Raw genomic sequence first — 25,419 nt, 5'->3', positions numbered from 1 at the left:
TTAAGTTGAAATTACAAATAATTTCAACTTAAATATGAATTGTGCTTACTTGATTAGGGGAAGTGCATTCTTATTTTTAAAAAATTGCTTTTTGAAGTCTGTTTTTAAACTGTTTCTCAGCATAAGCTGTTTGCCAGTATTTAGAAGAAAATTTTTTTTCATGGTAGACGGTTTTAATTATAGAAATCAGTTTTATAACACAGCTTGGAAAATACTCTCTGGAATCTAATTTTTAGACAATCTTCTTGCAATTTTAGGTTTCTCACATAATTAAACTTGCACCCTCATTGGTATTGTTTTATTTCTAGTATTTTTGTATCACCCATGCTTTTACTTCTCCAAAGGTTTGGCTTTATTTTATTTCAGCCAACTATCTTACATAGGGAAGGACTGAGCCCAGTTTTTCCTACTTATTAAGACTGGGAGTTAAGATTTCTGTTCCAAAATATAAAAATTACTTCCCTAGACACTTCCTAGGATGTTGCTCTTAGGTCATTCCTTACTAAATCAGCAATAACTGCAGATTTACATTTCTCAAAGTGCTCTTCACACAAATACTCTCCTCCCTGCAAAAGAAAAAAAAAACAAAGATGTAATTCTGATGTATGTCAAAAAAGAAATTAAATGACTATGGACTATTGATAGATGAAAATCACTGCCGATGGAAGTATCAAATAGTATGACCACTAGAATAAATAATTCAGAACCATCTAGAAAAGTGAAAATGAGTTTACCTGAAGACCCAGCAAAACCATATCGAGGTAAAATACCTTTAAGGGGCTTACGTATGTGCATGGGAGACTCTTAAAAGGAAGACAGTGGCATTATTCCAATGGTGACACCTGATATATTCTGAATGACTTTCAATAGAGTAATGAATAGATAAAATATATCAATACTTTAAAGCAGTTAAAAATAAACTTGATCTCTCTCTGACATTAGTAGATTTCAAAAACATAATGCTTAGTGGAGAAAGCAAGATGCAGCTTCAGATTAATACACAGACTGGGATACAAATTGCATGCGTTTAAAAACACACAGAAGGTGTGTAAGACTGTTGAATCACAGACCTGTACCTCTGAAACAAATAGTACATTATATGTTTAAAAAAAAAGAAGATAGTAGGAAGGGTAAAATGAAGGGGGGGGATCAGAGGGGGAGACCAAACATGAGAGACTATGGACTCTGAGAAACAAACTGAGGGTTTGAGAGGGGAGGGCGGTGGGGGGTGGGTTAGCCTGGTGATGGGTATTAAAGAGGGCACGTACTGAATGGAGCACTGGGTGTTATACACAAACAATGAATCATGGAACACTACATCAAAAACTAATGATGTGGGGGCGGAGCAAGATGGCAGAGGAGTAGGAGACCTGAATTTCATCTGGTCTCAGAAATTCGGCTGAATAGGGATCAAACCATTCTGAACACCTACAAACTCAACAGGAGACCGAAGAAGAGAGTAGCAACAACTCTCTGAACAGAGAAGCGACCACTTACTGGAAGGTAGGACGTGCGGAGAAATGAATCCGAGGCGATATTCGGGAGGATAGACAGCGGGGGAAGGGGCCTCCGTCGGCTGCTTCTGGCAAGTGATAGAGCCGCAGAGCACAAAATCGGAACTTTTAGAAGTCGGCTCTGCTGAGGGACGTCGCTCCAGTGGCTAAGCGGGGGATGGAACCCTCGCGGGACAGTGTGGTCTCAGGACCCTTGGGGTCACAGAAAGACCGGGGGTGCCTGAGTGCGGCAGAGCTCCCAGGTATCAGAGCGGGGAAGCCGGCTGCAGAGACGGAGCGGAGGCGCGGGCTTTCAGCTCAGGGTGGCCATAAACTGTGATTTGCGGCCCAGTCGGGACACTGCTCCTCCAGCAGGGACCCAACAAGCGGCAGAGCCGGGGAGACTCCCCTTCCTCCCCCGGGAGGAGCGGCACGGGAGCGCACCGCAGGGATCTGCTGGGTTTGGAGACTCCACACGGGGTCGGGTGCCAGAGATAGAAACACCTGGTCACAGGCCGGGTGAGCACGGAGTGCGGCTGGAGACCAGGGAGACGGGAGTGACTGCTTTTCTCTGGAGGCGCACTGAGGAGCAGGGCCCCGAGTTCTCAGCTCCTCCGAGTGGAGATTGGGAGGCCACCATTTTCACCCTGGTCCTCCAAAGCTGTACCAGAGCTTGCAGGGAACAAAAGCTCCTGAGAGCAAACCCGAGCAGCTTGCTTAGAAAAGACCCACAAGGGTGGGGCAATTCCACCTCCGGCAAAGACATTTGGGAACCACGGCAACAGGACTCTCCCCCAGAAGATCAGCACGAACAGCCAGCAAGCCAAGACCAAGTTTACCGATCAAGGAGAACAGGAGAACTCCAGCACTAGGGGAGTACTGCGTATAGAATTCATGGCTTTTTTTACCGTGATTCATTAGTTTTTCAAAGTTAATTTTTTTAACTTTTTTTAATTTTTCTTTTCCCTTTTTCAACCAACATCTTATCACTCCCTTTTTTTAAGAAAACATTTTTTATTTTTCATTTTTAGAGTCATATTTTATCCCTTCATAGTAGTTACCCTTATTTTTGGCATATATATATATATATATATATATATATATATATAAGTTGTTCTCTCTTTAAAATTTTGAGATACAGTTTCTTCAAACACATCAAAATATACCCTAAATCACTAGTGTATGGCTTTGTTCTAGTCTCCTGCCTGATCACATTGTCTCCCTTTTTTTTCTTTTTTTTTAAATCTTCTTTCTTTTTTCAAATTTCTTATCAATTCCTTTTATAAAATCTTTTATAATTTTCATCATTACAGTCATCTTCCATCCCTTCATTGTATCAACCCTTATTTTATACATATATAAGTCTTTCTTCCTTTAAAATTTTAGGAGACACTTTTTTCTAACAGACCAAAATACGCCCAAAATCTAATGTGTGGCACTGATCTATGCACTAGCCTGATCATATTTGATCATATTCTGGTTTTATTGTATTGTTCTGTTTTTTTTTTATCTTTTTCTTTTTCTTTTTTTTTTTTGCTTTCTTTTCTCTTTCTTTTTTCTTTCTTTCCCTTTTTTTCCCCTGGTTTCAGGCCTTTTCTGATTTGTATAGAGTATATTTGCTGGGGACATTGTTAACCTGTTAGCATTTTGTTCTCTTATTCATCTATTCTCCTCTGGACAAAAGGACAAGATAAAAAAAATCACCTCAGCAAAAAGAACAAGAGATAGTACCATCAACCAGGGACCTACTCAATACGGACTTTGGTACAATGTCGGACCTAGAGTTCAGAATCAGGACTTTAAAGATCCTAGCTGGGCTTGACAAAAGTGTGGAAGTTATTAGAGAAACCCTTTCTGGAGAAATAAAAGAACTAAAATCTAACCAAGTCAAAATCATAAAGGCTATTAATGAGGTGCAATAAAAAATGGGGGCACTAACTGCTAGGATAAATGAGGCAGAAGAGAGAATCAGCAATATAGAAGACCAAATGATGGAAAATAAAGAGGATGAGAAAAAGAGAGAGAAACAACTACAAGATCAAGAGGGCAGAATTTGAGAGAGAAGCCATACGATAAGATGAAACAACATTAGAATAATTGGGATCCCAGAAGAAGAAGAAAGAGAGAGAGGGGCAGAAGGTACATTGGAGCAACTAATAGCAGAGAACTTCCCTAATGTGAGGAAGGAAACAGGCATCAAAATCCAGGAGGCACAGAGAACCCCTCTCAAAATCAATAAAAATAGGTCAACACCCTGACATATAATAGTAAAACTTAGGAGTCTCAGAGACAAAGAGAAAATCCTGAAAGCAGCTCGGTAGAAGAGATATGTAACCTAAAATGGTAGAAATATTACATTGGCAACAGACCTATCCACAGAGACCTGGCAGGCCAGAAAGGACTGGCATGATATCTTCAGAGCACTAAACGAGAAAAATATGCAGCCAAGAATATTATATCCAGCTAGGCTGTCATTGAAAATAGAAGGAGAGATAAAAAGCTTCCAGGACAAACAAGAACTAAAGGAATTTGCAAACACAAAACCAGCACTCCAAGAAATATTGAAAGGGGTCCTCTAAGCAAAGAGAGAGCCTAAAAGCAGCATAGATCAGAAAGGAACAGAGACAGTATACAGTAACAGTCACCTTACAGGCAATACAATGGCACTAAATTCATACCTTTCAATAGTTACCCTGAATGTAAATGGGTTAAATGCCCCAATCAAAAGACACAGGCTATCAGATTGGATTAAAAAACAAGATCCATCAATATGCTGTCTGCAAGAGACTCATTTTAGATCCAAAGACACCCCCAGATTGAAAGTGAGGGGGTGGAAAACCATTTACCATGCTAATGGACACCAAAAGAAAGCTGGGGTAGTAATCCTTATATCAGACAAATTAGATTTTAAAACAAAGACTGTAATAAGAGATGAGGGAGGACACTATATCATACTTAAAAGGTCTATCCAACAAGATCTAACCATTGTAAATATCTATGCCCCTAACATGGGAGCAGCCAATTATATAAGGCAATTAATAACAAAAGCAAAGAAACACATTGACAACAATACAATAATACTGGGGGACTTTAACACCCCCCTGACTGAAATGGACAGATCATCTAAGCAAAAGATCAACAAGGAAATAAAGACTTTAAATGACACCCTGGACCAAATGGACTTCACAGACATTTTCAGAACATTCCATCCCAAAGCAACGGAATACACATTCTTCTCTAGTGCCCATGAAACATTCTCCAGAATACATCACATCCTAGGTCACAAATCAGGTCTCAACCGGTACCAAAAGATTGGGATTATTCCCTGCCTATTTTCAGACCACAATGCTTTGAAACTAGAACTCAGTCACAAGAGGAAAGTCGGAAAGAACTCAAATACATGGAGGCTAAAGAGCATCCTACTAGAAAAATGGCTCAACCAGGAAATTAAAAAGAATTAAAAAAATTCATGGCAACAAATGAAAATGAAAATACAACTCTTCAAAATCTTTGGGATACAGCAAAGGCAGTCCTGAGAGGAAAGTATATAGCAATACAAGCCGTTCTCAAGAAACAAGAAAGGTCTCAAATACACAACCTAAACCTACCCCTAAAGGAGCTGGAGAAAGAACAGCAAATAAAGCCTAAACCCAGCAGGAGAAGAGAAATAATAAAGATCAGAGCAGAAATCAATGAAATAGAAACCAAAAGAACAGTAGAACAGATCAACGAAACTAGGAGCTGGTTCTTTGAAAGAATTAACAAGATTGAAAAACCCCCGGCCAGACTTCTCAAAAAGAAAAGAGAAATGACCCAAATCAACAAAATCATGAATGAAAGAGGAGAGATCACAACCAACACCAAAGAAATACAAACAATTATAAGAACATATTATGAGCAACTCTATGCCAGCAAATTAGGTAACCTGGAAGAAATGGGTGCATTCCTAGAGATGGATCAACTACCAAAATTGAACCAGGAAGAAATAGAAAACCTGAACAGACCTATAGCCACTAAGGAAATTGAAGCAGTCATCAAAAATCTCCCAACAAACAAAAGCCCAGGGCCAGATGGCTTCCTAGGGGAATTCTACCGAACATTTAAAGAAGAATTAATACCTATTCTCCTGAAACTGTTCCAAAAAATAGAAATGGAAGGAAAACTTCCAAACTCATTTTATGAGGCCACCATTACCTTGATCCCAAAACCAAAGACCCCATCAAAAAGGAGAATTACAGACCAATATCCTTGATGAACATGGATGCAAAAATTCTCACCAAAATACTAGCCAATAGGATCCAAGAGTACATTAAAAGGATTATTCACCATGACCAACTGGGATTTATCCCTGGGCTGCAAGGCTGGTTCAACATCCGCAAATCAATCAACGTGATACAATACATTAACAAAAGAAAGAACAAGAATCATATGATCCTCTCAATAGATGCAGAAAAAGCATTTGACAAAGTACAGCATCCTTTCTTGATCAAAACTCTTCAGAGTATAGGGATAGAGGGTACATACCTCAATATCATAAAAGCCATCTATGAAAAACCTACAGCGAATATCATTCTCAATGGGGAAAAGCTGAGAGCTTTCCCCCTAAGGTCAGGAACGCGGCAGGGATGTCCACTATCACCACTGCTATTCAACATAGTATTAGAAGTCCTAGCCACAGCAATCAGACAACAAAAAGAAATCAAAGGCATCCAAATCGGCAAAGAGGAAGTCAAACTCTCACTCTTTGCAGATGATATGGTACTGTTGTGGAAAACCCAAAAGACTCCACCCCAAAATTGCTAGAACTCATACAGGAATTCAGTCAAGTAGCAGGGTATAAAATCAGTGGCATTTCTATACACCAACAACAAGACAGAAGAGAGACAAATCAAGAAGTCGATCCCATTTACAATTGCACCCAAAACCATAAGATACCTAGGAATAAATTTAACCAAAGAGGCAAAGGATCTGTACTCAGAAAACTATAAAATACTCATGAAAGAAATTGAAGAAGACACAAAAAATGGAAAAATATTCCATGCTCATGGATTGGAAGAACAAACATTGTGAAGATGTCAATGCTACCTAGAGCAATCTACACATTCAATGCAATCCCCATCAAAATACCACCCACTTTTTTCAAAGAAATGGAACAAATAATCCTAAAATTTGTATGGAACCAGAAGAGACCCCGAATAGCCAGAGGAATCTTGAAAACGAAAAGCAAAGCTGGCAGCATCACAATTCCGGACTTCCAGCTCTATTACAAAGCTGTCATCATCAAGACAGTATGGTACTGGCACAAAAACAGACACATAGATCAATGGAACAGAATCGAGAGCCCAGAAATGGACCCTCAACTCTATGGTCAGCTCATCTTCGACAAAGCAGGAAGGAATGTCCAGTGGAAAAAAGACAGTCTCTTCAACAAATGGTGTTGGCAAAATTGGACAGCCACATGCAGAAGAATGAAACTGGACCATTTCCTTACACCACACACAAAAATAGACTCCAAGTGGTTGAAAGACCTAAACGTGAGACAGGAGTCCTTCAAAATCCTAAAGGAGAACACAGGCAGCAACCTCTTCGACCTCAGCCGCAGCAACTTCTTCCTAGAAACATAGCCAAAGGCAAGGGAAGCAAGGGCAAAAATGAACCAATGGGATTTCATCAAGATAAAAAGCTTTTGCACAGCAAAAGAAACAGTCCAGAAAACCAAAAGACAACTGACAGAATGGGAGAAAATATTTGCAAATGACCTATCAGATAAAGGGCTAGTACCCAAAATCTATAAAGAACTTATCAAACTCAACAACCAAAGACCAAATAATCCAATCAAGAACTGGGCAGAAGACATGAACAGACATTTTTCCAAAGAAGACATCCAAATGGCCAACAGACACATGAAAAGGTGCTCAACATCACTCGGCATCAGGGAAATCCAATTGAAAACCTCAATGAGATGCCACCTCACACCAGTCAGAATGGCTAAAATGAACAAGTCAGGAAACGACAGATGTTGGCGGGGAGGCGGAGAAAGGGGAACCCTCCTTCACTGTTGGTGGGAATGTAAGCTGGTGCAACCACTCTGGAAAACAGTATGGAGGTTCCTCAAAAAGGTGAAAATAGAGCTACTATACGATCCAGCCATTGCACTACTGGGTATTTACCTCAAAGATACAAATGTAGGGATCCAAAGGGGTACGTGCACCCCAATGTTTATAGCAACAATGTCCACAATAGCCAAACTGTGGAAAGAGCCAAGAAGTCCATCGACAGATGAATGGATAAAGAAGAGGTGGTATATATACACAATGGAATATTATGCAGCCATCAAAAGGAATGAGATCTTGCCATTTGCAACGACGTGGATGGAACTGGAGGGTGTTATGCTGAGTGAAATAAGTCAATCAGAGAAAGATATGTATCATATGACCTCACTGATATGAGGAATTCTTAATCTCAGGAAACAAACAGTGTTGCTGGAGTGGTGGGTGTGGGAGGGATGGGGTGGCTGGGTGATAGACATTGGGTAGGGTATGTGCTATGGTGAGCACTGTGAATTGTGCAAGACTGTTGAATCACAGATCTGTACCTCTGAAACAAATAATGCCACATATGTTAAGAAAAAAGAAAAAAGATAGCAAGAGGGGAAGAATGAAGGGGAGTAAGTCAGAGGGGGAGAAGAACCATGAGAGACGATGGACTCTGAAAAACAAACTGAGGATTCTAGAGGGGAGGAGGGTGGGGGGATGGCTTAGCCTGGTGATGGGTATTAAAGAGGGCACATTCTGCGTGGAGCACTGGGTGTTATGCACAAACAATGAATCATGGAACACTACATCAAGAACTAATGATGTAATGTATGGTGATTAACATAACAATGAAAAAAAATTTTTTAAAAACTAATGATGTAATATATAGTGATTAACATAACATAATAAAATTAAAAAAAAAAAACACAGAAGGGGCGCCTGGGTGGCTCAGATGTTTAAGCATCTGCCTTTGGCTCAGGTCATGATCTCCAGGTCCTGGAATGGAGCCCCACATCGAATCCTGCATCAAGCTCCTGGCTCAGCGGGGAGTCTGCTTCTCCTCTCCCTCTGCCTCTCCCCCTGCTCATGCTCTCTCTCTCTCTCTGTATCTCTCTGTCTCAAATGAATAAATAAAATCTTTAAAAAATAAATAAATGAAATAATAAATAAATAAATAAATAAATAAATAAATACACACAGAAATACACAACTAATGAATCATTGAACACTACAACAAAAACTAATGATGTATTATATGCTGGCTAACTGAACATAATAAAACACGTAGAAATAACGTTATTCATGTGCACACATATTTATAGGCACAAAAATTAAAATTGGATATACATCAAATTCTTCCTCTAAAATGTAAAATATTCTTGATTAGAAGTGTTTCTTTTTTTAAAAAAACTGATGTATTTCAAGCATCTAGAACTCTGCCTGACACACAGCAGGGACTCAATAGATACTTATTAAAAAATTAATTCATGGTAGTGGTTACCTGGGACTGTGTCTTGGAGAAAAATTAAATGGGGAGAAACAAGGGTTATCAATTTCATCTCTAATACAATATTCCTCTTATTTAGAAAGAACAAAACAAAGAGTGGGGTAGAAGGAAAGAGGGGGTGAAGGGGAAAAGGGAGGGAAGAAGACTTGCAAAAATGAAAAACATTACCAAGTTTCAGTTAATAAATCCATGCGTGTCTTTTATAACCCTCCATATGTTTTTCTGTATTATCCTTCTAAAAATTGCAACATTACAGACTGCAACCAGTAGTTTTATTTTTAAAGATTTTATTTAAAAGAGAGAGAGAGAGAACATAAGTTGGGGGGGAGAGAGGGAGAGGGACAAGCAGACTCTGTACTGAGCATGGAGCCCTATGAGAGACTCGATCCCATGACCCTGAGATCATGACCTGACCCAAAATCAAGAATCAGATGTTTAACCGACTGAGCCACCCAGGCGCTTCTGCAACCTATATATTTAGAAGCCATGTGCTTAAAAATTAATAAGAATTTAAAAAGAAATTCCATGAGAACATCCTTACCCTTAATTCTAAACCCTTGCCACTCTTATATTTATGTTCTTATTGTTTCATGTACATTTATTTTGTTTTCCTCTTTAAATTGTGAGTAACTTGGGTAGAATCTCTCAATCTTTAATTTACCATGTTTCTCCTAATCTCCTAATTCAAAAGTCAGAATATTTGGGGCGCCTGGTTGGCTCAGTCAGTTAAGCGACTGACTCTTGGTTTGGGTTCAGGTCATGATGTCAGGGTCATGGGATCGAGCCCCACATAAGACACCGTGCTCAGCACAGAGTCTGCTTTGGATTCTCTCTTTCCCTCCCTCTGCCCCTCCCCATCTCCTGCATGAGCTCATGCATACATGCTCTCTCTCTCTCTCAAAATAATAAATAAAAAAATACTCTCTCGAAAGTCATAATATTTGGCTTCTAGCTTCAGTTCCACCCAAAACAAGCTCTGTGACCTTCATCAAGTTGCTCAATCACTGTGGAATTTTGCTTCCTCATTCGACAATTAGAGATATTGCAAATGATCTCTCTTAAAGCCCCACTCAATTTATGACTCAAGAACTTTATAATCTACATTTCCTTTTAGTTCTAAAATTTGATACTGATTTTCCCACTAAATTCCTATTCCTATGTGGTTAGCATCAAGCACACTCCCCCCCCTACAATGACTACACAGTACGGGGTAGGACACAATATATATTTGCTGTTTTAAGGGGAATTAGTTCTAGAATGCTAGTTAAAATTTTTGAAAGAATCAAATCTAATGTCGGTTTTGTGTTTTGTTTTCACAAACGCTGCATTAACTCAAGCCACAAAGTTATGAGAGAAGAGGCTGTTCATTGGGTTGTTTGCTTACAGCAAGTCAGTGGTGGGATACATATTGTTTTTGTCTTAATGTTGCAACATATTGATACAAACGTGCATATTGCCTACCTCTTTCTTTGTGCCTTTGAGTAATCATAGATCAAACGGCATGTAGCCCATGAATCTCTGCCTCTCTCCAACATGATCCTTTTGAAGCCAGTGCAAGGTAGACCTGTTTCTGTGTGACTTTTAAGTTCCATTTCAACAGCCCTGCTTGAAAATCCAGTTACTATGGTGATATGTACCACTGCAAATAATCTCCTTCTCAACAACTGAAGTTATACCCTCCTCAGGAAAAGCAGTATCTATGGCTTAATGGTTCAGCAAAAGGCCGACAGATCTACGGTCTTATTTCCAACTGAGAGGTTTTTAATAAGTAGTTTGAGCTCCTGGAATCTGAGAAAACAGAACAGGCTCTGTCTAAATTTAGCAGGGTCAGTCTTAAAGGACGTTTCCTCGACGGATCAAGTACTGTATAAATTGGACTATGCTGAATGGCATACAAATATTGGACTCTTTTTGGAGGCAATGGAAAGAGAAACAAACAGACTACCCCCTTTCTTTTCAAAAGCTAAACAACTGACCTACAGGGAGTACACAGCCCTCCCCTACTGTGATTCTCCTGCCAAGAGCCCTAACTCAGCCCAGTGCTCACCCAGCCAGACTCCCACCAGTTTCTTGGAGCTGTGGGTCTCACTCTTCCTCTCTCAAAAGATAAAGGGAGTGGAAGAAGGGCAAGTTTTCTATGACTGCAGAGAAGTGATCTTCTTGGCATTCTCCTTAAATACATATTATTTCACATAAGGATTAGATTCAGTAACAGCAGACGTCGCAGGTTATACAGGATTGTGGCTGACTCATTGCATGAACAGCCTCGGGTCCTGTTAATATGGCTAACAACATTCTCAGTTCTGAACAACTGCCTCAAGTGGAATTTGGGGGGAAATGTATATTATATTAGATACTTTGGTACGCTGCTACACTAGGAATATCTCAAAGGTTGGAAACTGCTTTCTTCATCTTCCCACACCCCCGGCAATCAGCATATGTCTGATGAACATAATGACAGGCATGTGGTGTTCAACAGTGTTTGGGGGTGAATAAGGTAAGGGGATAAGTTTAATCCAAATAAGTTTAATCCAAAAGTCTTCTGATAAGGGAAACATTTTCAGACATGTTCCATATGTTTACCACCAGTCATCTTTAGCTGTTTTCAAGACAGATTTTTCTAAATCTTTGATAAAACTACCAGTCAATTCCTCTCATGAAGGTCCCAGCAAATAAGGAACGCAAGGAATCTATGTGTTCATGAAATGAACCAATAAAAATTATGATTATAATCACGGACTGCAAATTAACAGGGTCGCAGTCTGTAAATAGGAACATCTGATGACATAAGCATTAACATCTTAAATTAGTATCTGCTCTGAGAGAACAACACAGCTTGAGGAGAAATGTAGGCTGCCGGCAATCCTCTGGCACACACTGGGGGCGGTAAGGCCTGAATCAGCAAATATTTTTATCATTAGATGATACCTCTACCTTGGAGACTATGGTTTTAATTGTTATTTCTATTTATAATTACTAATCAAAATGCTGGGAACCAAAAAAAAAAAAAAACACCTCTTAACCTCGTGGCATCATTATTTTACTTTGATAAAAGACTTTGTTCTTCACTCCGTGTGTGTTTTTTCCAAGGCTGGCTACACCGTCTCAGCCATGACCCCATGTTTATTTGAAACCCTTCCTTGGTTGGTAAATAACTCCAGATCAAAATGCTGAGAAACTTGTCACCTAAGCCCAGTGGCCCTTCTCCCAGATCACTTTGCGATAATCAGTTTCTCTGAATCTAATTCTAAAAAAAAAGTTTTCTGAACATAAAATTCACGATTTGTATGACTTTCCATCAAATCCCTTAGCAAACATATTAAAAACAGGTTTCTACAGCATTAGGCTGATTTGGTTTCTCTCAATCCTAATCTTCTTTCACTCTTGCTGGGATCCCTCTTCCTCCAGTTTCATTCATATAAGTGCTATTTACTGTTTTGTCCTCGAGCTCAGCAATGCATGTTTTTTTCCCTCTGCCCTCTCAACGATTCCCCACCTCTTCGAGAATAATGCTGTAGATGCGGCTCCCTAAATCTGCATTCTCATCCTACATTTTCTTTGAATTCCAGATCTGCCATCTAGAAATCGTTATGAAAATAATATATCTGAGTGATATGTCTCTTCCCCACAGATAATCTCCTCTTAACATCTCCTTGCATTATAAATACCGTTTCTAGGTACTGCAGCCCAAAGCTCAGAATCATTGTTCACTCTTTCCCTTCCTTGACCCCCCACATCAAATCAGTTCATCCCGCAGGCTATGAATGCAGTCTCCTATTTCTTTCTTCTTGATCATTCCTGGCCCAGCTCTCTTAGTTCAAATTCTCATTACCTTCCACATATGTTACTGCTAGTCACCTAACTAGTCACTGGAGTCCATGCTCCAATTAACTAAGCCAGCAGTGCCTAAAGTAACTCCGGTATATAATATATAACATTATATAAAAAGTTGAAATTTTAAGTCATTCCCCCTATTATAAGGGGGGGGGGGGGTGTACCTCTAGTTACAACATTTGACCGTTCAGAGCTTTCATGACATTTGCTGTAATAACCGGAACTGTCATACACTGCTGGTGGGAATGTAAAATGGTAGAGTCACTTTGGAAAACCGTTTGGAAGTTTCCTACAAAGTTAGATGTACACCTACAATATGTCTCAGCCACTCCCTTCCTGGGTATTTGTCCAAGAGAGATGATTCCAGTCATTTTGATAATCACCCTAATGCATCAGATTAACCAGGTTTTTTTTTAGATTTTATTTATTTATTTACGTATTTGTCAGAGAGAGAGCCCACAAGCACAGGGAGCAGCAGGGAGAGGGAGAAGCAGCCTCCCCGCTGAGCAAGGAGCCCAAAGCAGGACTCGATCCTAGGACCCTGGGATCATGACCTGAGCTGAAGGCAGACGCTTAACCAACTGAGCCACCCAGTCATCCCAAGATTAACCAGTTTTTAAACCAGTATTTTTCAATATATAACAATGATGCATAAACGCAATTTTGGAATGTTTCACAGCTTTCTAAATCAAGCATTTTAAAGTGCTTAGAAGAAACAGAACTTCTCAGAGAATGGTATGTTTAGGAGGGAGAATGTTCATATCCTCTTTAATTACATTTAAAAAAAAAAACAGGCAGGAATGTGGTGCTAACTTTATTATTTCTCCCCAAAGAAATTGAACTTGTCATCGGTTTAATTGGCAGACTCGAAATGCGTGAGTTTACTCACCGGCTCATTGACGTGACTGGTTGCATTTACAGCAGACAAAGCTAATGAACACAGGGAAGGAATAACAGTTGGGAAGTAGCAGACAGAACTTTCCAGTCATTAAACTGCATCGAGCTCCTTTCTCTGAATACCTGAGTGTTTTACAACAGTCATCTACTAAATCCATCCAAAGCCAATGCAAGTCAGGAATAACTGCAGCACCACATCATTTTTAGAGTTAGGGAAAAAAAAAAATACCTCTGGCAGAACAAAAAGGAAGACACTTATTTCCTGAATGAGCTAAGAACATGGAACAGCATGGAGCCTTGTGCCAAAACCACAGCCTTCAAACCTCAGATGTCTAACAATGACTTCAGTTAGTGAGAAGGGGAAGGGAGTTAGTTCACTATTGACACAATTTTTTATTTTTTCAATTATCCCTATCTTTCTTTGTATTGCCCAGTATGTGGCACATGGTAGGTACTCCTTTTTTAAGGGGAGATTTTTAACAGTTTTATTGAGGCATACATGATATATCATAAAATTTGCCCATTTAAAATATATGGAATGATTTTTAGTAAATTTACATAGTGACACAACTATGATTGTATTCTGGATTTAGACCATTTCTATCGTCCCCAAAAGTTCTGTCATGGTCCATTTGTAGTCAGTTCCATGTCCTCTCCTAGTCCCAGGTAAACACCGATCAGCTTTCTATTCTTACAGTTTTGCATTTTCTAGAAATTTTAAATTGAATGTCGCACTACATCATATTATGTGTCTGGATTTTTTTTCACTTAGTGTGATTTTTAGGTTTATCCATGGTTTTGCATGTAATAGTTTTTCTTTGTTTTTATTGTTGAGTAGTGTTTGTATGAATATAGCACATTTTATTTATCCCTTTGCCAGTTGATGAACATCGAATTGTTTTCATTTTTTGTCTCTTAGGGATGCAGTTCCTATGAACAGTTGCATTACAAGTCTCATGGATATATGTTCTTATTTCTCTGGAATGAAATCACTAGGTCAATAATACTTTTAATACAATAGGACAATAATACTTTTAACATTTTATGAAACTGCCAAACTATTTTCCAAAGTAACCATTTTGCATTACCACAAGCAATGTATGAGAGCTCCAATTTCTACACATTTTCTCCAACACTTAGTATTTTCATTCTTTTTATTATAGTCATGCTAGTGGGTGTAGAGTTATATCTCATTGTGTATGTATTATTGGTAGCTTTATGGAGATATAATTAAGATACAAGTTGAGCATGTTTAAAGTTTATAATCAGTTAAGTTTTGACATATGTATACAACCATAAAATAATCAAGACAATGAAGACACCCATCACTAACAAGTTTTTACTTTCCTTGTAATTCCTCCCTGCTGCATTGCCATCCTACTACATGCCCAGAAAAGCATGCTGATCTGCTTTCTGTTACTGTGAATTGGTTGCATTTTCTAGTATTTTATATAAAATATTAAATCATACAATGTCTCTTTTTTTGTCTAGCTTATTTCATTCAGCATAATTATTTTGAAATTTATCTTTTATTGTAGATAAATTTTCTTTATTGCTGAAGAGCATTCAGCAGTTCAATCTTCTTTATTGCTGAAGAGCATTCCATTGCATGGATCCCATAATTCACCCACTTACCTGTTGATGAGCATTTGGGTTTTTTTCCCCAATTTTAGCTATTACAAATAAAGTTTCTATGAACATTAATGTATAAGACTTTGTATGGACATAAGCTTTCATTTCGCAGGAGTAAATACCTAGGTGTGGAATGGTTGGGCCATATGGTCCGTGTATGTTTAACTCTTTAAGCAACTGCTCAACTGTTTTCCAAAATGGCTACATCATTTCATATTCTCACATGGGGTATTAGAGTTCTAGTTACATCATTCTTGTCAACACTTGGTATAATCAATCTTTTCAATTTTAGGTATTCCAATAAATGAGTAACGTTTTATCATTGTAGGGTTTTTTTTTTAAGATTTATTTATTTATTTTAAAGAGAAAGAGCATGCACAAGTAGAGGGAAGGGCAGAGGGAGAGGGAGGAAAGAGTCTCAAGCAGACTCCCTGATCTCATGACTCATGAGATCATGACCTAAGCTGAAATCACAGGTGGGATGCTTAACTGACTGAGCCACCCAGGTGCCCCTATCATTGTGGTTTTATTCACATTTTCCTAATGACTAATGATGCTGGGCATATTTTCACATCCACTTATAGAAAATATTTGCAAATTAATATTTGAAGGATTTACATGTAGAATATGAAAAAAACTTTCAAAACCCAATAATAAGAATACAATCCAATAAAAAATAGGCAAAATATTTGAACAGACTCTTAGCCAAAGATGAAATACAGAGGACAAAGAAACACAGGAAAAGATCTGGGTTCACTCAGATAATCTCCTCACTTCAAGATCTTTAAGTTAATCACATCTACAAAGTTTTTGCCATGTGTGGTAACATATTTGCAGGTTCTGGGCATTAGGACACGGACACATCTGAGGAGCTGCTATCTACACAAGTAGCATCTCACAAATTTTGATATGTTGTGTTTTCGTTTTCATTCTATTCTAAATATTTTCTCATTTCCTTCTTGGGGTCTTCTTTTACCCATGGGTTACTTAGAAGTATGCAATCATGCTTCAAATATTTGTGGACTATACAATATATTTTATTGATTTATATTTAATTCCCTGTTTCTAGAGAATTTTACGCTATGATCTGAATCCTCTAAATTTTTGAGACATGTTTTATGGCCCAGAATTTGGTCCATCTTGTAAACATTGTAAGTGTGCTTAAAAAGAATATAACAGAATAATTGTTGATAAGTTTAGTGTCCTCTAAATGTCAATTAGATCAAGTTGCTTGACAGGGTTGTTTCAGTCTTCAATATTCTTACTGATTTTCTGTCCACTTGTTTGATCAACTATTGATATTGGGTGTTGAAATCTCCAACTATAAATGTAAACTTGCTTATTTCTCCTTGCAGGTTTCACATCATATATTTTGAAGCTCTGTTATTAGCTGCATAATATCTAGGATTGTTACATGCTCATAATGAACTGGTCTTTTTTTTTTAAGATTTATTTATTATTTGAGAGAGAGTAGGGGGTGGGGCAGAGGGAGAGAGAGAGAGAATCTCAAGCCGACTCCGCACTGAGCAGAACCCACACAAGGCTCCATTCCAGGACCTGGAGACCATGCCCTGAGCTGAAACCAAGAGTTGACTGCTTAATCGACCAAGCCACCCAGGCACCCCAATGAACTTGTCTTTTTATAATCTTCCAGAGACTCTATCTCTTACAATATCTTTGTCTTGAAATTCATTTTGTCTGATAGTAATATGGCCACACTGGCTGTCTTTTGCTTCACGTTAGCATGGCATAACTTTTTCCAATCTTTTACTTTAATCTACTTGTGTCTTTGTACTCAAGTGTACTTCTTATTAAGCATTACATAGTTGGGGATTCTGTTTTACTCAACCTAACATTCTCTGCCTTTTTATTGGAATATTTACACATTTACATTCAATTTTGTTACTGATATAGCTGAGTTTAAATCTGTCATCTTGATATTTGTTTTTTGCTTGTCCCATCTTTCCTTCATTTCCTTTTGCTCTTTATTTGCCTTTCTTCTGAATCAAGTAACTTTAATGATTTCATTTTATCTCTTTTATTGACTTATCACCTAGAACTCTTGTGTTGCTTTAATGGGTTGCTTTAGGATTTACAATACTTATTAAAGTCTACTATCAGGTGATGTTACATTACTTCACATTTGGTGTAAAAACACTAAAACAATATGCTTACATTTTTATCTCCTGATTTTTGTGTTATTATTGTCATACATTTTATTTTTACACTTGCTATAAATATTACAGTATATTATTGCAATTTGGGTTTTAAACTATAGACTATCTCTTAAAGAGCTCCTTTGTGTAGATCCATGTTTCTGACTGGTTATATTTTTCTTGTGTTTAAAGGACTTCCATTAACATTTCTTGAAGGCATGTCTGCTGTCGAGGAATTCTTACAGTTTTTGTATGTCTGAAGAGGTCTTTATTTCACTCATTTTTTTAAACAGCATTATTGAAGTATAATTTACATCCCATAAATTTCACCTCTCATAGGTATTCAATTCAACAAATTTATAATTCAGTACATTTATAAAATTGCACAACTGTTCTAAAATTCAGTTTCGAACATTTCGATCATCCAAAAACTTCCATCACTCCCCTTTAAGCCCTGCTCTAACCTTCAGTCTTAGGCAACCACCAATCTGCTTTCTGTAAGTTTGCCCCTTCTAGATATTTCATATAAACAGAATGCTACAATACAGTCTTTTGTATCTGCCTACTTTCATGTGGCATGTTTTTGTGGTTCATCATTTGTAGTAAATATAAGGAGTCATGCCTTTTCATTGCTAAGTATTATTTCATTATATGTATGTACGACTTCATTTCACGTTTCCATTCACCAGCTGATGAGCATTTGGGTTGTTTGCAGTTTTGGGTGATGATGAAAAATGTTTCTATGAGCGTTTGTGCACCTGTTTTTGTGTTGACATATGTGTTATTTCCCTTAGGAGTGTTACCTTAATTTATGAAAGGTATTTCTACCGGGTAAAGATTCTAGTTTGACAGGTTGGGTATTTTGCTTTCATTAATTTAATGATATTGCACCACTGTCTTCTAGCTTGTCTTCTTTCTCATGAAAAATCTGCTCTCATCCTGATCTTTGTTTCTGTCTTTGTTTTTCCCCCCTCAGGCTGCTTCTACAATTTTCTATCACTGGTTTTAAGCACTTTGATTCTGAAGTGTCAGTGTAGCTTTCTTCATATTTCTTGTGTTTCAGGTTTGGTGAGCTTCCTCCATCTGTCAGTTTATACTTTTCATCAAATTTGGAAAGTTTTGGCCATTATTTCTTCAAATGTTCTCTTTGTCCACACCTCTCACTCACATCCTTCGGGTTCTCCAAATACATGGGTGTGTGGCTGCTTGAAGTTCTCTCACTGTTCACTGATGCTCCGTTAATTCTTTTCTTTTTTTTTTAAGATGTTATTTATTTATTTGAGAGAGAGAGAGAGCACAAGAGGGGGTAGGGTCAGAGGGAGAAGCAGACTCCCTGCCAAGCAGGGAGCACGATGCAAGACTCGATCCCAGGATTCTGGGATCATGACCTGAGCCAAAGGCATTCGCTTAACCAACTGAGCCACCCAGGCGCCCCAATGCTCTGTTAATTCTGCTCCTTCTCTTTTCTCTTTTTGTGTTTCATTTTGGAGAGTTTCTATTGCTATTTCCTCAGTTCACTAATCTTTACTTCTTGAATGTCTAATCTGCCACTCACCCCACTTGGTATGTATTTCACATCAGATACTGTTTTCAGCTCTAAAATTTTGACATGAGTATGTTCTCTATCTCCCATGTCTCTACTGAACATATTCCATCTTCGTGCTCAAACTTTCCTCTAATTTCCTGAATAGTTGAAATGAGGTTAGAACTGTTTAATGATCTTATCTACAGATTCTCATCTCTTTCATTTTTGCAGCAGTTTGATTGATTTTCCTCTCACTATGTGTTATTTTCTGCTTCTTTACAAGCTTGATAACTTTTTATTAGATGCCAGACATTGTGAATTCTCTCTTTTTTGGGTGTTCCATAAAGTCAAGGGATATGTCCTTTCCATTTTCCATTTTTGTATCTCTATCACCTAACACCATTGCTAAATCATATGGACTAAAATATTTGTTTAAATGAAGATCAAAGGGCAGCCCTGTTGGCACCCCTCTAACTCTTGAGAGCTTTTTCTCTATCTTCAATTAATAAACTTCTATCACTTTACTCACAAAAACAAATAAATAAATAGATAAATAAATAAATATCATAAAAGAAAAGAATAAAGCTCAGTTACCTAATCATCTTTTCATTCGCTCTGGGGCAAAAATGAATATTCGTTAATGCCAGGGTCATATTCCCCTTAGGGTTGAAACTATCTTTGTTAGCACTGGGGATAAATGATGAGACTCACAACATGAGTTAACAGGAGACAATACAATAATAGAAACAGTGAAACTGCTTTCTGTTATAAATGGCCAGGGAATTTCAGGGTGGATTTGAAAGGAGAAGGAATAGAACAGGGGACAAAAAGAGAGATGGAATAACTAGGGGTATAATAGTGTTTAAGTAGACTTCAAGGTCAAGAATGACTAATATTTAAAATTCTTTGCATTAATGAAAAGTAAATCTGCTGTTTTCCCAGCCCTCAGTAAAGTGTTTTGTTTGTTTTTCTAATGAAATGAATTTAAGTCTAAGTCCTATATTTGACATAATACCAAAACAGGGAGAAAGAAATAACCAGAAGGCATAGAAGAAAACAAGGATTCCATGGAGGCAGATAGTCAAGGCCAAATTGATCATGAGAATATCTTTTTTCTTCCTTCAGTAACTTCCAGTAATCTTGGGGAAAGAATGGACGTGTCTATACAAAGGACTAAAGAGATCTAGTTGAAATATGAGTTGCATATTTGGCTTCTACTTGGATCTCTCTACTTGGCTTCCTTATTTTCACCAAATTGAAATGTTTGCTTCTACTACCAGCTTGAAAGCAACCACAATCATTAATTTACCCACAGTTCTACTTCCCAACAGTCCCAAAGTACACTATTCCATTCCTCCTCATTTTCAGATGCTGCTTCTACTAACTAACCTCTCATCACAGACATTTATACCTACCAGATGGTGGTTTGTTCCTTTCCTTCTTTGCATTCACACTCCCTACACTGTGCACTGCATAAACACTGAGTGCAATAAATATTTCAGCTGTTCAAAAATTGTTCTAAAATTTATGGCAGAGTTAGCTCAACTTAGGAAAGGCAGCACAGATGTACCAGTGCAATAAAAGAAATATTAAAAATAAAAATACCAATTAACAGAGCTAAAGTTAGCAACATTCCTTCATGTTTTATTTTCTCGACCTCCTCTCGCCTTCATATCAGTAGAAAAACCAAGGATGTTGGAAATGTAATAAGATTATTCTGAGCCTTGGTTAACCCCAATGACTTCTTCAAGGGTAATAAGTAATAACATCTTAAGAAAGGAAGTTAAGCACTTTAACAGAGTACTTAACGAGTGAGTAACTCTAGGCATGGAGTTGTGTAGGATTTCCTTAAGGAAAGCTCCATGGAAAAGGTGATAACTTGCATTGCATCATGAAGGAAGAATAAGAGTTTATCAGACAAACAAGAAGGGGAATGACATTCCAGACAGAGAAAACACTTCATTCAAGACTCAGAAAACAAATCAACAAAAAGGACTAAGTATCTTTTGTGAACAGTGAAAAGTTCAAAAATTCTGTAACACGTGGAGAGATTATAAGAGAAAGTGGGTGAAGGACCTAACCCAAAAATGACAGTCATCTCAAATCCCTATTAGAAAGTTTGTTCAGTCAATGGTGTGCTAAAAATATTAAAACAAACAAACAAGGGGCGCCTGGGTGGCTCAGTTGGTTGGGCGACTGCCTTCGGCTCGGGTCATGATCCTGGAGTCCCCAGATCGAGTCCTGCATCAGGCTCCCTGCTCAGCAGGGAGTCTGCTTCTCCCTCTAACCCTCCCCCCTCTCATGTGCTTGCTCTCTCTCTTCCATTCTCTCTCTCAAATAAATAAATAAAATCTTAAAATATATATATATATATATACTGCAAGATTTGCATTTTGTGTCTGGAGTTTCTCCAAACCACGATCTAATTGCCCAGTGGAGATAATTGTTCCAGGATCCAGGAAAGCCCAGCCATTTACCAGTTCCTTCTTTCAGACTGCCTTTTGTATAGTAGACAACCTGTCTGATCTGGTAACTCGGCCTCGAAGCTGATCTCTCTTCAGAACTTGACTTCAGGTATATCCCTTCCAGTTCTTTATGCTCTCCTCACTTCACCCCTGACACACACACACACACACACACACACACACACACACACACACACACACACACACACACACACACCTGGCCTGGGGTTATGTAGCCGCTACCCTCTGACCCTCCACTGTCTCCAATCATCAGAGAACAGAGTTGGGCAATTATCAATAAAAAGTCAAAGCATATTTTTTTTTATACTCAAAAACTTTTTTTTTCATTTAAAAGAGTATTTAGAACACATAAAACAAGGCAACATTTATTCTTTCTTCTCGTCTTCCGGCGTGGAGTCTGTGGGCCGCTCCTCCACCATGGCCCTGCGGCTTTCTGAGCCGGGGTTACTGTCACCGGTCCCTTCCTCAGCCATACTGTCCACCCCCTCCTGCCCGCTCTCCTTGTCCTCAGGAGTAGACGTGCCTTCTTCACCATTCTACTGGCCTCCCGTCGTGTCTTCAAGGCATCTCCTCTGTCCCCATCGGGATGCTCTGGTCGTCCTTCTCCTCCGTCTTCCTCGCAGCCTGCTCTTCCTCAGGAATGGGTTCAGCTTGCTCTGCTGCTTCTTGCTCTCTTTCCTCCTGTCGTTTTTGAGCCTGTTCCTCTGCCTGTGCAATTTCAGCGGCAATTTTTTCCATATCCACTTCGACTTTCAAACCGCACAAACTTTTTAAGTTCACTGTTCAATGAATTCTGTGCTTTCCAGGAATTTCCTCTTCTTTTCCTGGTGTCGCCCCTCTATTTGAAGAAGTTCAGCTTCTAGTTTTCGCTGATGAACCATTAAGGGATGGACCTGTCGTTTGAAGACCTGCATTCTAGCTGTTGTGACAACTGACCGGACGTCTGGCAGCATACCCTCGCTAAGGATTTCACTGATGAGGCGGCGGTTTCTCTGGAAACGGGCGGTGGCTGTATGCTTCATGGAGAAGCCATCATCATAATCGTCTGGATCTTCAGCGGGCTGAAGGCTCATGTACGGTTCTCCTTTCTCCATGCGAGACTGTCTCTGTCGACTTTCTTCCTCTAAAGCAGCTTCTGCACGACTTTTTGCATTTATGCAAGCAAGGTATGCGGGGGAATTATGATAGGCTTTCATAGATTCATTGTACTCTATCTTTTCTGCTTCGTATTCGTTTAAATAGTCTGTTGTTTTTTTCTTCATCAGTGAGATCTCACCACATGCCACCAATAATCTTGCCAATCTCCCACAACTTTAGGTCAGGGTTGGAAGCTTTTACTTGGTCCCAGACCTTTCTGCTGTACCTCATGTAGGACATCAGCGGCTTATCTGGTGGCTTTGCGGGTTTGGGAATCGTGATACCAGAGGACGCCCCGGGTTCCCTCCCAGCCTGTTGTAGGTGAGATGACTGTATGGACTGCACCCCACAAACCCTGGTGTGCTGGGCATTTGTGTTGCAGGAGCTGGGGTGGGAGGCGGGGCATAAGATGGTCTTTTTGACATTTTGGAACATTAACTTCTCAGTTCCTAAGAATGAATCTGACACACCGCGGGCAGGAAAAGCGCCCGCAGCTCCGGCCTTGTTTCCCTTTGTCCCGAGCACGCCCCGCCCCTCTGTCAAAGCATATTTTCAAGCAAAGGGAAAATATGTTTGAATTATCAAGAGTATTAACACTGGACATTCTTTCTTATTAAATATAAAGGCAATAGCCATTACGATGTTGAAGTTCAAAGAAAACCAGGCAATGAAACTTTAGCATATTTGCTCAAGTGATCGGCTTGTGAGTGGCAAGTTGTTACAAATTAATTGAGGGTATAAGAACACACTCAAGCACAATAAAAATAGGAAATGGCTCTGATTTTATTCAGAATTAAATATTTGCCTAATATCCATCTTCTCCACCACCCATCTATATGAATTTTATCAACCAAAATAACATGAGAAGCTGAGGGGAAAAGAGGGAGAAGGAAGAGCCTGGTGTAAGATAACAAACATGAGTATTCATTATTGGAATGCAATGCAAAATAATATTAAAATTTAAATCCCCCTAGCATGAACTTAGAGAGATTTGCATGATATCAAGAAGTCATTTATTATTAGTTTTCTGCAGTTATAGATAAATGAAGCCAAGAAAATCTCCATTTCCCAGCTGTGAATTTTCTGAGTATGGTGTAATATTAAGCTACTGAGTTGGAGAGTGTTGTCCGCTTTAACGACTAGTTTTGAATATAACATGAGTAATCAGCATGAAATAGTATTCTTAGACCCCTCATTGTAATCAGCATGTCATTGTTACAATATTACGGTACCCAAATACAGTAGATTCTCCTCATTCTTAATTTCTGAATAAGTGTTTAAGGAATAAATTATAATAATTTCCAAACGCGTGAAGGACAGCATTGTAAGATTGCATCTTTCTCCTAAAAATGATAAGAAATTCACTAATGAGTCCATTAGACAGAGTCCATTAAAGGTGACAGGACAAAGATCTCTTGGAGACCTCATCAAGCCGAGACAATATGCAGGATTAATGCAGTGTCCATTCAGCTTCCCTGTGCTCAGGCGGGAAATGAGGTTTGAGTGACAACTTTATTTAGCAAGTCAAAGACTGCTGAAAATTTTATGAAATGATGCAACTCACACGCAAAACAGAACAGAGTTTTATTAGGAGAGTTTGATGTGAGACTGAAAAATGTGAGTAATTCTCATTAGATATCAGTTAATAAAAGGCATGAAATATAAATTAGCTGCAAGCTTGATCTGAACGAAGTTGACTTTGTGTTTGCAATAGTAGCCTTATCACTATATGTTTATTAATAGGGATCTCATTTATTGTCCTGTCTCGTTTTATATTCAACTCATTTGAAATCATAATGGTTCCTATTAGTTAGGCTTCATTTAAAACCATCATTGATTGTTCAGACATCCATCCTTAGAAATTTATTTATAACTTCAATTTTTGGTGCTCAGAGATTTTGCTGCCCTCAAGAACAAATTTTTAAATTAACAAAATAAGCCTTACATACACACACATACAAAGGAAAGGTTACTGATACTCGGGCAACTCAGAAGATTGAATTTTAAGTTTTTAAAGGGATAGTGGAAATATTCCCACATGAAAAAGCATGAAGCTGTAGGACCTAAAATATAGTGGGGATAATAATGCACACGTGTAAATTTTATGATAAAAAATACAAAACTTGGAGCATCTGGGTGGCTCAGTCCGATAAGCATCTGCCTTCGGCTCAGGTCATGGTCCCGGGGTCCTGGAATCGAGCCCTGCATCAGGCTCCCTGCTCAGCGGGGAGTCTGCTTCTCCTTCTGCCTCTTCCCTGGCTTGTGCGCTCTCTCTCGCTCACTCTCTCAAATAAATAAATAAATAAAATCTTTTTAAAAAATACAAAACTTATTATATATTCTTTTATTACATTACATATTATTATAAAAGAAAGTAAATTTTTAAGAAGGAATCTGGAAACAAAGTCTAACTTTATTAAACCCCTTCTATTGTAATCATGACAACAAAACTCAACATTCACAGAATCAGAAACATAAAACATAAAAAATGTTTTACATTTCTAATGTCTTACCAGCATAGAAGTTCAACAGATATTTTCTATGTTTAAACATTTTTTGACAAAATAATTGCTATTCTCTAAGCATTCTTGACCTTATGTTAACCAAAATAGCACCATTCAAAAAAAAAAAGAAAATGTAGCTGTAGGATTCGGTATATGCTGATTTTTAAGAAAGGAAAGGCTTAGTGTTAGGTCCATTTTGGAGTATTTGAGGTT

At 38.4% G+C, this 25,419-nt stretch overlaps 1 pseudogene; it reads right to left on the bottom strand.

Moving 5' to 3' along the window:
• Window positions 1-21,930: 21,930 nt before the first annotated feature.
• On the bottom strand, window positions 21,931-23,127 carry LOC113923071 (annotated as a pseudogene).
• Window positions 23,128-25,419: the final 2,292 nt, after the last annotated feature.

This window comes from Zalophus californianus, chromosome 9, assembly GCF_009762305.2.
Source record: "Zalophus californianus isolate mZalCal1 chromosome 9, mZalCal1.pri.v2, whole genome shotgun sequence".
NCBI classification, from domain to species: domain Eukaryota; kingdom Metazoa; phylum Chordata; class Mammalia; order Carnivora; family Otariidae; genus Zalophus; species Zalophus californianus.
The sequence above is the reverse complement of the archived record's forward strand: the minus strand, read 5'-3'. Positions and strand labels throughout refer to the sequence as shown.